This window comes from Hibiscus syriacus, unplaced genomic scaffold (assembly GCF_006381635.1).
Source record: "Hibiscus syriacus cultivar Baekdansim isolate YM2019G1 unplaced genomic scaffold, ASM638163v2 tig00110004_pilon, whole genome shotgun sequence".
NCBI classification, from domain to species: Eukaryota; Viridiplantae; Streptophyta; class Magnoliopsida; order Malvales; family Malvaceae; genus Hibiscus; species Hibiscus syriacus.
In genome coordinates, this window is record NW_024062557.1 from 625,792 (window position 1) to 637,423 (window position 11,632).

The following is an 11,632-nucleotide window of genomic DNA, read 5'->3' on the forward strand; positions in this document are numbered from 1 at the left end:
TTAATTCAGTAATTTGAATCGAATCGAGTTATACTTAAGAGGGTGTTGCACATGTTAATTTTGAAAACATAAGTAAAACCTAAGTGTATATGTACAAACAAACATGCTTATATAAACACATAAAAAATGAATTAAATAACATGATATTTTGTCTAGATTAAATTAAATAAAATTTAAAGGCATGCATAAACCTAACTTAACAGTATTCAATACCATATAAATTTCACAACATGCCATATTAAATTTGGCCTATAAGGATCAAAAGAAATCATATATATGTGTCGCAATAATCTTTCGGGTGGGCTCGGAATTGGGTTTCGACTTAAATAAAACACATTAGAGCCGCCACTGATCATTTTAAAAATATTTAGGTTGATCGGACACCATCTTACCTGATTTGTTTTTTACTAGAAATATGTCGGATTCTAGAGTCGGTTACAGTCAAGGAAGGATTAACACTCTTGAACTACCTTTTAGCTACCATTTAATTTGTCAGTTGTCTTAATGGTGAAACTTGAAATTTAAATTAAAATTTAAATACTCGATTCAAATCACTTACCTTTGATTGGTCAAAAGTTCCCCTAAAAGTGTCAGAAAACATATTAAGTCGAGAAATAATAGGAAAACACAAAAAGGTTAAAATAAAAGAGTTACAATATTGAAAGTAAAAGGACAAAAAATAGAATAAAATTAAGTAAAATTAGGAAAATAAAGATTTAAATTTTTTATAAAAGAAACAAAAGAAAATTATAAAAAAGTAAAATGTTAACAAAACAATGCTAAAAAAGGAAAAATAAACAAATGAAAAACAATACGAGACCAAATTGAATTAAATATATATTTATGGTTTAAATTAATATTATAAAATGATCTGCCAAAGAAAACAAAAAAATTAGGGGATTAAATCATGAAATATAATAAATATAACGAAGGATTAAATTGAAATAACTAAAAATTCGGAGGCAAAATTGAAACAAGTGACCAAAATAAATTATACTTCAAAAGTTTAGGGACTACGGAAATAATTTAAAAATCTTCTAATTATAACCTAGTCAGGTCGAATACCGACCAACCTCCGATGAAACCATACACCGCTGATCGCTACTCCGACCACCACCCCCGATTGCCGAAATCCTAAACCCTTACTCGAAATGGTCCTCTCACCACCCTCATGCTAAAATTAAACCCTAAATCCCCTAAATATCCCCTAAACGACGTAGATCTAACTCAAAAGATTTGGGTTTTACCTTTTTCGATGGCTTTCTTTAGTTTTTGGCGGCCACTCCTCCTCTGGACCACGACCGGAACTATTTTCTTGGGTTCCTTGTGATTTTTCGTGACTCTTATGAACTGTTTCACTCGATTTTTGCTTGATATTTATGTTGCTTTTGTTTCTAATGCTTCGTTTGCTTTGTTGTGTATTTTTGGCTTGGTTTGTTCTGATCTTTCGGGGATTTTTTTAGTTACTTGGTTGCCTCTTGATCGATTGTTGTTGTTTGGTATGCCTCACCGGAGATATTTATACCACTCATTCAGGGGTCTATTGTCGATCTTGAAGGGGTTGTTCCCCTTGTTTCGGGCTTACCGTCGTTAACGTGGCCGGGAATCCCGGGATGGTGCAGTCCTGGTTTTCTCGGCCTGCCGATTCTGCTTTGACTTGGATTTTGGTTGCATGACCGTTGGATTGGGTCAGATCCAACGATCTAGATCTGACGGTGCTACCATGCATGTCTTTAGGATTTTCTTACCCTTGGTTTGCTTCAATCTCTGCCGTTCGTTCGTGCTTTGATCGCACGACTCCTATCTGTGTGGCGCTGCAGTTAAATGCGAAAGCCCTAATCTGTTGCACCTCCGGGTTTGCTTGCTAGGTCAGGCTTGCTTACCCAGATGGGTTTATACCCTTGTTGGACTTGGACCTAAAAAAAATAGTAAATAAAAATAAATAAATAAATAAATAATAAAAAATTATATTATAAAATATATTACGAAAAACGTATTCGAAGCCTATACATATGATATATTTTAAAAAACTTTTTAAAATTATATATTATATATACTTTCAAAATGTTTTTCAAAAACTATATATTATATATATTTCCAAAATGTTTTCAAAAACTATATATTATATATATGTTTTCAAAAACTATATAATATATATTTGTTTTCAAAATATTTTCAAAAACCATATATTATATATGTATATTTCCAAAATGTTTTCAAAAACTATATATTATATATATGTTTTCAAAATGTTTTCAAAAACTATATATTATATATATATTTTCAAACTGTTTTCAAAAACTATATATTATATATATTTTTGAAACAAATTTATATTATATATATATATATATTAAATATAACCCCGGGCAAAAATGAGTGCCTACAGCTGCCTCTCTTTGCCCATTATCGTGTAACGAAAATAGGGCAAAGACAAAAGGCACAAATTTTTGTTCGGTGCATATGGGCAGTATGCTTCTGTGAGAATGGTTGACTTCTGAGCTTGAAATTCAACTTAAGGTTGCTGCTGAATTCTTATCAACTACCCTCCGCTGTGGAATCGAGAATAGAGGGGGACGACTTCCTGTTGTTGAGCCATACTATGGATGACTCAGGAGTTGTCTTTGAACAATAATATCCTTCATTGTGAAGTTGAAATCATAATTTGAAATTTGAATCGGAAAGTGGCTTCTTGTTGCCAATCATAGTCAACCTTGGTCTTCTTCTTGGTTTAAAGACCTTGGTATGAAAATTTGACTAGAAAGTAGTTCCTCGCTGCTACCATGAGATAAATATGTCCTTGAGTTGAATAGAATTGAACTCAAAAGTTCTCGTTGACAGATAACCCTTCTCACTTTGAGCTATGTTGTACTAGGCTGGAAGATAGACCCTTGTTGTTGCAAATGAATCATTTACTGTGAAATTAAGTCGATCAATTGGGTACGATATTCTTCTTCGCGAAGTTGAAATTGTGGGTGCTTATTCGTTGTGAAGTTGAGCTATAAGTTTTATATATTTCGTTGTGAAGTTGAAATCCAATCTCAAATTGTAGTTCTTCGCCAAGTTAGTTTTAGGTTGGATATCCTTTGTTGTGAAGTTGAAATCCAATCTTGTAAATTGCATTGCTTCGAGTTCAATATCTTTCGATGTGAAGTTGAAATTGACTCTAACAAGAATCTGCAAACTTATGCATATATGCGATGCTATAGATGCAATGCTCTTATGTGTGCCTAAAATGCAAATTTAAAATATGTTATTTTAGGATTTGGAGAGAACTTTCAATCTCTGGTTGTCAGTCTTGATGACTCTTGATTCTGGAATCTTGAATTTCTGATTCTTGATCTTGTATTCTTCAATATTTTTAAATCTGATGTGCATAATGTTATTTATAGTCTTGGTTTGGGCAATGCCTTTTAGTTATCTCATGTATGGTGCATAAGCCTTGATCGGCTTCCGAATATTTGTACTTTTCAAAAATATCTTTGTACAATAATAAACTATTATCTTTTCAAAAGTGAATAAATCATTAGGTTTAAATTCAACCCAAGATGCTTAAAAGGAATTGACTTAGAGAAATGGTCATATTTATTTATAAGGAAAAAGGAACAAAGAGTATATGACAAACATTCTGGAAAGTCAATACATAAAATAAATATAAGTAGATGCCTTAAATCTCAATAATATGGGCACTTTTGAACTGATACGTCGTTAGATGACTTTTGAGTACAACCTTTATCAAGGGAACTTCGAAAATGAGACAATGTTCGGGAGAGTGCAACATTTATCTGAATCATTAAGTCTGCAGAAGATTTGGATGCCATGACGCTTTACTGTCTTGATCTGGGACCTTTCCTGAATCATTATCCAAATTGCCCTTTCGGGTTTTCAACTCAGATCCATCATTGGTTTCAAGACACTCTTTTGCGGGTTTTCATCTTGGACCCACCTTTTTTTTTCAATTTAGGGTGCCCTTTCGGGTTTTGACCCTAAACATTTTTTTTGCTTCAACTTACGATGCCCTCTTGGGTTTTCATCCTAAGTGAAGTATTTTTTGACTGCATCCAAATTAATGGGATTAGGTAGTTCCGGCATGTCTATTTCAGTCAGGACAAGTGCTCCTTCAGAGAGGGTATTTTTCACAACATAAGGTCACTCCCAATTTTGCATCCATTTTCCTCTAGAATCTTTTTGAATTGGCAAAATCCTCTTTAGCACAAGGTCTCCTTCGTGGAATACTCTTGGGCGCACATTCTTATTATGTGCTCGAATCATTCGTTTTTAGTAGAGTTGACCATGATGAATGACTTTCAACCTCTTATCCTCTATTAGGTTCACTAATCATATTGAGTTTGTACCCATTCTGCATCATCTAGTTTAACTTCTGACAAAACTCAGAGTGATGGAGAGATTACCCTAGTCGAAGTTCGTATCGAGGTTCGGTAAGCAAATAAAGAAAAATGTAATTTCTCATGCCAATCCTTATATGTCTCAGTTGTTTTCTCCACTATCTTCTTGATGTTTTTGTTTACTTCTTCTACTTCTCCATTCATCTTCGGTCTATAAGGAGTAGATTTGTGATGCTTTGTGTTAAATTGTTCACAAGCAGCGTACATCATCTTATTGTTCAGGTTCGTGGCATTATCGGTAATGATTCTTTCGGGTTAACCATACTAACATATGATCTATTTTTTTTAAAAACTTGGAAATAGTGGACTGAGTGACACTGGCATATGATGCAACCTCTAACCATTTTGTGAAATAGTCGATTGCTACAAGGATGAACAGATGACCATTTGATAGTCGATTGCTACAAGGATGAACAGATGACCATTTGAAGCCTTCGGATGGATTTGCCTGATAACATCCATACCCCACATAGAGAAGGGCCATGATGCTGTCATCACATGAAGAGGTTGAGGTGAAACATTTATTTTATCCCCGTAGATTTGACATTTATAACACATTCTAGCATAGTTGATGTAGTCACTTTCCAATGTGGACCCGAAATATCCGTATCTCATAATTTGCATTTACATCATATATCAATTCGCATGCGTTCTGCAAACTTCATCTTGTACCTCTTCTAATATCATATTTACCTCTTCTGCATCTACACATCTCAATAGGACTTGATCATGGCTTTTCTTGTATCATACCTCCCCATCAAGGACATATACATCCACCATCCTTTTAATAGTTCTTTTATCAGTTTCGGTGGCTTCCTTTGGATAACTTCGGTTCTTGATGTATTGTAGAATGTCGTGGTACCAGGGCTTAGTGTCTTTTACTTCATCGATTTGGTAATAATGAGTCGGGTACTCATACGATTGCATGTCAATTGGCATCATATCAGACTCCCTGCCAGCCTTGAATGCGGCTGCTAAGGTATCTAAAGTACCAGCCATTTGATTTTCTTCTCTAGGCACTAATGGAAGGTGACTTCATCAAATTCTTTGAGTAGATCCAATATTAGCTTTCAGTACTCCACCAACTTTACATCCTTTGTCTCCCATTCTCCGCGGAGTTGATAAATCATTAAGGATAAATCTCCATATACCCGTAAGGTCTTTATATTTTGTCCAATAGCAGCCCGAATCCCCAAGACACATACCTCATACTCTGCCATGTTATTGGCGCAATCGAAATTCAATCTGCTAGTGAATGGGTAATGATTTTTGTCATACCCCAAATATTAGATCAGAGACTAAATTGAAAAGAATTAAAATTTGAAGATTTATTTGAATAATTGGTAAAAGATGAGAAAATTTTGGATTAGTGAATTAGACTAAATTGTAACAGGGGATGGTTTAGAGGGCATTTTAGTCCTTTAAAGAAAAAAATGAATTTAAAATTCTTATTTATAAGATATAAAAAGTAAGAGAAAAAGGGAAAAAGAAGAAAAGAAGCTAGTTCATTCTTCTTCTTCTTCTTCCCGTGGGTTTGCTTTCCTCCATAGCTCCAAAGATAACCTTCAATTTATCAGTTTTTTCCTTTAAGTTATGATATAGTTTTAAAATCTTAAGTGTTGTGGAAGCTTAAGGAAGGTTTAAATGGGATTAAAACTAAGAAATGGAATAAATAGAAGAGATTTCATAAAAATAGGTTTTTAAATGAGATGTTAATATAGGAGTGTTTATGGATGTTTATTGGTAAAATTGACTTGTCATTAGTGAAATTAAGGAATATTAAGTGTTAGAATTGGATTTAAAACATGTTGGAAATTGAGTATGATTCTTGAATTTAATGTAGAGAATAGGATTTTGAGGTTTAAGATGTTATAAATGAGTATAAATGGTTTTAAGTATATGTATGTGAGTTAAGAACATGAAAGGGGAGGAAACATGAAGTGTTGAAGCTGAAAAGAGTGAATTTTCATACTTAAAAAGTGATTTTTGGGCTAACGGTATCTGTACCCATTCATCAGGTACCGATACCTCAAGAGTAAAATTTAGGAAGACATTCAAAGGGTACCGATACATGAAGAACTGTATCGATGCCACGGGTACTGATACCTTAGGGAATGTATCGATACCATATTGAACGAAAAATTATGGAATGTATTATGGATATCGATACCTAGGCAGGGTACCGATACCTCAGTCAAGGGATGTACCGATACCATATAGAGGGTACCGATACCCTATAGAGGGTACCAATACCTACTTAAACAAGAAATGAAATTCACCTTTCCTTTTTAGTTAAGAAATGAAAGATTAGAGTATGTCATTTGGAATATTGATATATATCAATGTATGATTATGTAGATATTAAAAGTAACTCTATTCCAGAACAATCGAAGAATTAGAAATGGTTGAGAGAGATAAAGTGTCAGTATTGACTCGAATCAAGCAAGGCCAAGGTGAGTACATTTATTGTATGAAATCAATACAATTAAAATGTTAAATTGTAAGTAGGTTTTACAATATTTACTAAAATTTATTTAAGGTATGGAAAGAATTTTATTCATGAGTTTCAGAGTATGAAATACTCTAAAACTAATGAATAAAAGAATAATACATATAGGTGCATTAATGGCATGAAAGGATGCCTCAGCTGATATGTATATGGGGTACATTATCGACATAAAAGAAAAATGCATATATGTGCATTAATGGCATGAAAGGATGCCTTAGCTGATATGTATATGGGTACATTATCAGCATAACAGAATAATGCATATGGGTGCATTATTAGCATAAAAGGACGCCAAAGTTGAAATGCATATGGGTGCATTATCAACATAAAAGAGAAAATCATACTAAGTGTATAAATTTCTAGATAAGGGCACTTTGTGTGCTGAAATGATAAGGAAACCATACTAAGTGTATGAATTTCCAGTTAAGGGAACTTTGTGTGCTAAAATGATAAGGAAATCATACTAAGTGTATGAATTTCCAGATAAGGGCTCTTTTTGTGCTAAATGATAGGAAATCACTAAGTGTATGACTTTCCGTATAGAAATATGGTGTATAACATAAGAATCTCATAATAAGAAAAAAAATGGATCTTTATATTGGTAATGAGTATGCCAAACACATAGATTATATAAATGGTTGAGAAATAACGGTATAAGCACTACGTGTACATCTTAATAAATGAACATAAATAATAATTGGTAAATTACCATGTGAGCATTAAGGGTTGAGCATTAAGGGTGCAATGTATAGGTTTATAATAATTAAAAGAGAGTTAATTGATATTAAAAGTAAGTATTAGAATAGAAGCTATTCCAAAATAAAAGATGTAAAGACCTAATTGTTTTAAATGACAGAAATATGTGATATATGCCAACTAGATGAAAGAGTAAGTGCCTTTGAGGCCTAATTGTGAAATTGGCAAAAATGTGTCAATTATGCTAGTTAGATGAACGGTTAAATACCGTTGAGTAAAAGAATAATGGTTTAACTGTGCAATTGGCAGAAAGGTCTCAATTATGCTAGTTAGATAAAGGGTTAAACAATGATGAGTAAGAGGATAAATAAATTTTAATGTATTGTGATATGGATGGTGCATAAGTGATATTAAGAGATAATATATATATATATATATATATATATATAATATACAACAATGTATAATTAGTATGAATGTATGTTATAAAAGAAAACATAAACAGAACATAAAAGGCATGAAAAGATGTCATAATGGAAATTGTATAATGGTGTATTATAAGCATGATGGGATGCTATTAATGAAAATAAAGGTTTAGGACTAAAGAGATAAATGGAGAAGAAAAATATAGAGGAGGATAGGTATGCTAGGCATACTAAAATACTTAAGATAATTGTGAATGGAATACAGTTTAAATAAGGAGGATCATATAATCCTTAAGGAATATACGATTTAGTACAAATTAAATATAAAAAGACACATTTATAAATATATAAAGGTTACTTTATAATATTATGTCTCACTAAGTAAATACTTAATGTGTGTTGTTTCCACGCGTAGGTAAAGACAGAGATAATTAAGTAAGGAGTGTAGCAGTAGCAGCAGGTATCATCAATTAGAGTTGACTCTCATCAGTAACGGTAGGAAAATCTTATTCAAATTAAGAACTTAGTTGGCATGTAATTAAACTATGGTAAACATTTTGTAATGTAATTAAGTGAAAAATTTAGTATGTTGCTTTTAAAAAATATCCTATTTTATGGTTCATTAAATTGAAACAAATTTTTACGGGTTTTCAAAGGACAAACATTATTTTAAAGTGATGTGACATCCATATCTCGTGTATGGATGGGTATATGGTAGATGGGTGTTACAATTTCCTTCAGGGGAGACCAGTATTGCCCCAATGCCATGTCTTAATGCATTTGATGCACCATCAAAATGCTTTTTCCAGGAATCGCATATGGAAGTACTTGCTTATTCTAAGGATATGACCATCAAGTATTCATCTGGGAAGTCAAAGTCCAGTGGCTCGTAATTTTCAGCAGTTCTACTTGCCAAGAAATCCGATATGGCACTTCCTTTTATAGTTTTTTGGCTCATGTATTCGACGTCAAATTCGGATAACAACATCTTCCATCGAGCTAACCTTCCAGAGAGAGTAGGTACACCCATCATATACTTTAGTGGGTCTTACTTGGAAATCCACCAAGTACAACATGTATTTTCTCAGTCTACGCATAGCCCAGACTAAAGCACAACAAACTTTTTCGATGGGAGGATAACTGACCTTGCAATCAGTGAACTTCTTGCTCAGGTAGTAAATGGTCCTTTCCTTCCTCGCAGATTCATCATGTTGACCCAGGACACACCCCATTGAATTCTCGAATATGGATAAATATAAGAATAGAGGTTTATCTGGGATGGGGGACATTAAGATAGGAGTGCGAGATAAGTACTCTTTTATTTTCTCAAATGCAGTCTGGCAATCCTCATCACATGTTCCAGAGTTGTTTTTTCGAAGAAGGCGGAAAATTGGGTCGCACTTGTCAATCAGTTGAGATATGAACCATGCTATGTAATTTAACCTGCCCAGAAAATCTCGAATCTCTTTCTGTGTTTGTGGGGAGGTAAATTCTGGATGGTTTTAACTTTATCGGGATCGACTGCGATGCCCTTCCTGCTGACCATGAAGCATAACAACTTTTTAGATGTTACCCATAATGTACACTTGTTGGGGTTCAGTCTCAGTTGGAACTTTCTTAATCTTTGAAATAGCTTTCTCAGATTCTCAGCATGTTCATCTTCGGTTTGTGCATTGACAATCATGTCGTCAACATAAACTTCAATTTCTTTGTGAATCATGTCATGAAACAAGGCCACCATAACTCTTTGATATGTTGCCCCAGCGTTCTTTAATCCGAAAGAAAATACCTTGTACCAGAAAGTTCCCCACATTGTGATGAATGTGGTCTTTTCCATGTCCTTAAGATGCATCTTAATCTGGTTATATCCTGAGAATCCGTCCATGAATGAGAAGAAAGCGTTCCAGGTAGTATTATCCACCAAAGTATCTATGTGTGGCATAGGAAAGTTAACTTTAGGACTTGACTTGTTAAGGTCTCGGTAATCGACACACATGCATACTTTCCCGTCTTTCTTTGGAACCCTCACTATGTTGACCACCAATTCCGGATACTTGGCAACTTGAAGGAAGCCAACATCAAACTGTTTCTTGACCTCTTCTTTGATCTTAAGGAGCATTTCAGGTCTCATTCTCCTTAGCTTTTATTACACGGGTTTGCATTCTGGTTTGGTAGGTAGTTTGTGGACTACCATATATGTATCTAGTCCCGACATGTCTTAATACGACCATGCAAAACATATATGTATTCTTGAATTAAGAATATCAAGTTTTGTCTTTCTTCGGGCGAGAGAGTTATGCCAATTTTGACTTCCTTTCTTTCCTCTTCTATACCCAGATTCAAGACTTCACTTTTCTCCTCATGTGGCAATATTTCCTTGTCTTCTCTTTCTACCATCCATAATAATTTGGAAGGTAAGTTGCACTCTTCTTCATTGTCACATTCTTCGATTTCCCCAAGGCAATTGGACGATTCAAAATCCACCTCTGGGTCAGGATCATCAGTGCATGCATTATCATTATCTTGGGACCTGAAGGAGAAAGGAAACATGGATGCGTGAGATGAAAATATACCACATGGAATTACCGAAAATTAAATTCAAAAGAGAATGAAATGAAGTACTGAATGAAGGAAAATTAAATTCAAAAGAAGATGAAATGAAGTAAGAAAAAATGTTTGCCACGAAAGAGACTGCATCTTTTATTGAATTAAAAAAATATTTATTCACCCTTACAAAAGATCACCTATTTCCTCAGGCATAGGCGAATAGAGATAGTTTGAGTATTACTCTAAAAGAAATTTAAAAATCACAGGTAGTTCTTCAGCTGTCCAGTTGCTAAGCACAAACCCGGGTGGTAATGGGCGGATTCCGGATCTATCCACATCTTTAGCATTCTCTGTGATTATGGTGTTGATACTCAAGTCTTTCATGGCAGCCTCCAAATTTGGTGAGCTGGTTTCAAACTCAAAACCACTGGAGTTAAATGTTTCATAAAGAGGTGGAAAACCATGGGTTCCATTGAAAATCTTTCCCGTTTAATCTGGCCAACCTTCTATCTTGGCCCTTCTGGATTTCCTTCCTCTTTTGTTGTTGACTGGGCTGAAAACCAAGCCCGAATCGGTCTAGCTTTGCTATAGGAAGGACTTGATTGATCATTCCCTACAAAAAATTCCTAAATCCTCTTTCTACATTGTCACCTCTTCCCAAGGTTTGATTGATCTCCATTTTAGTGCACTCGGAGAGTCGAGGTTTGGAAATATTTTCTTCTTCTACCACAAATGTGGTATTCACAAACTCTAGAGAGTGGAATGAACACTCTATCGCTTCATAATTCACTTCTATGTAAGGGGCTTCAGTGGACACGCTCACCACAATATCTTCTTCAGTATTAATTATTACAAGAGCACCGTCAATAACAAACTTGACTTTCTGGTGCAGTGTAGATTGTATTGCTCCAACTTGATGGATCCAAGGCCTTCCCAAAATACAATTGTAAGAAGGCATGATATCCATTACCAAAAATTCAATATTGTAAGTAGTAGGTCCAATGGTTAAAGGAATCTCAATATTGTTGATTACATCCCTCTTAGTCTCA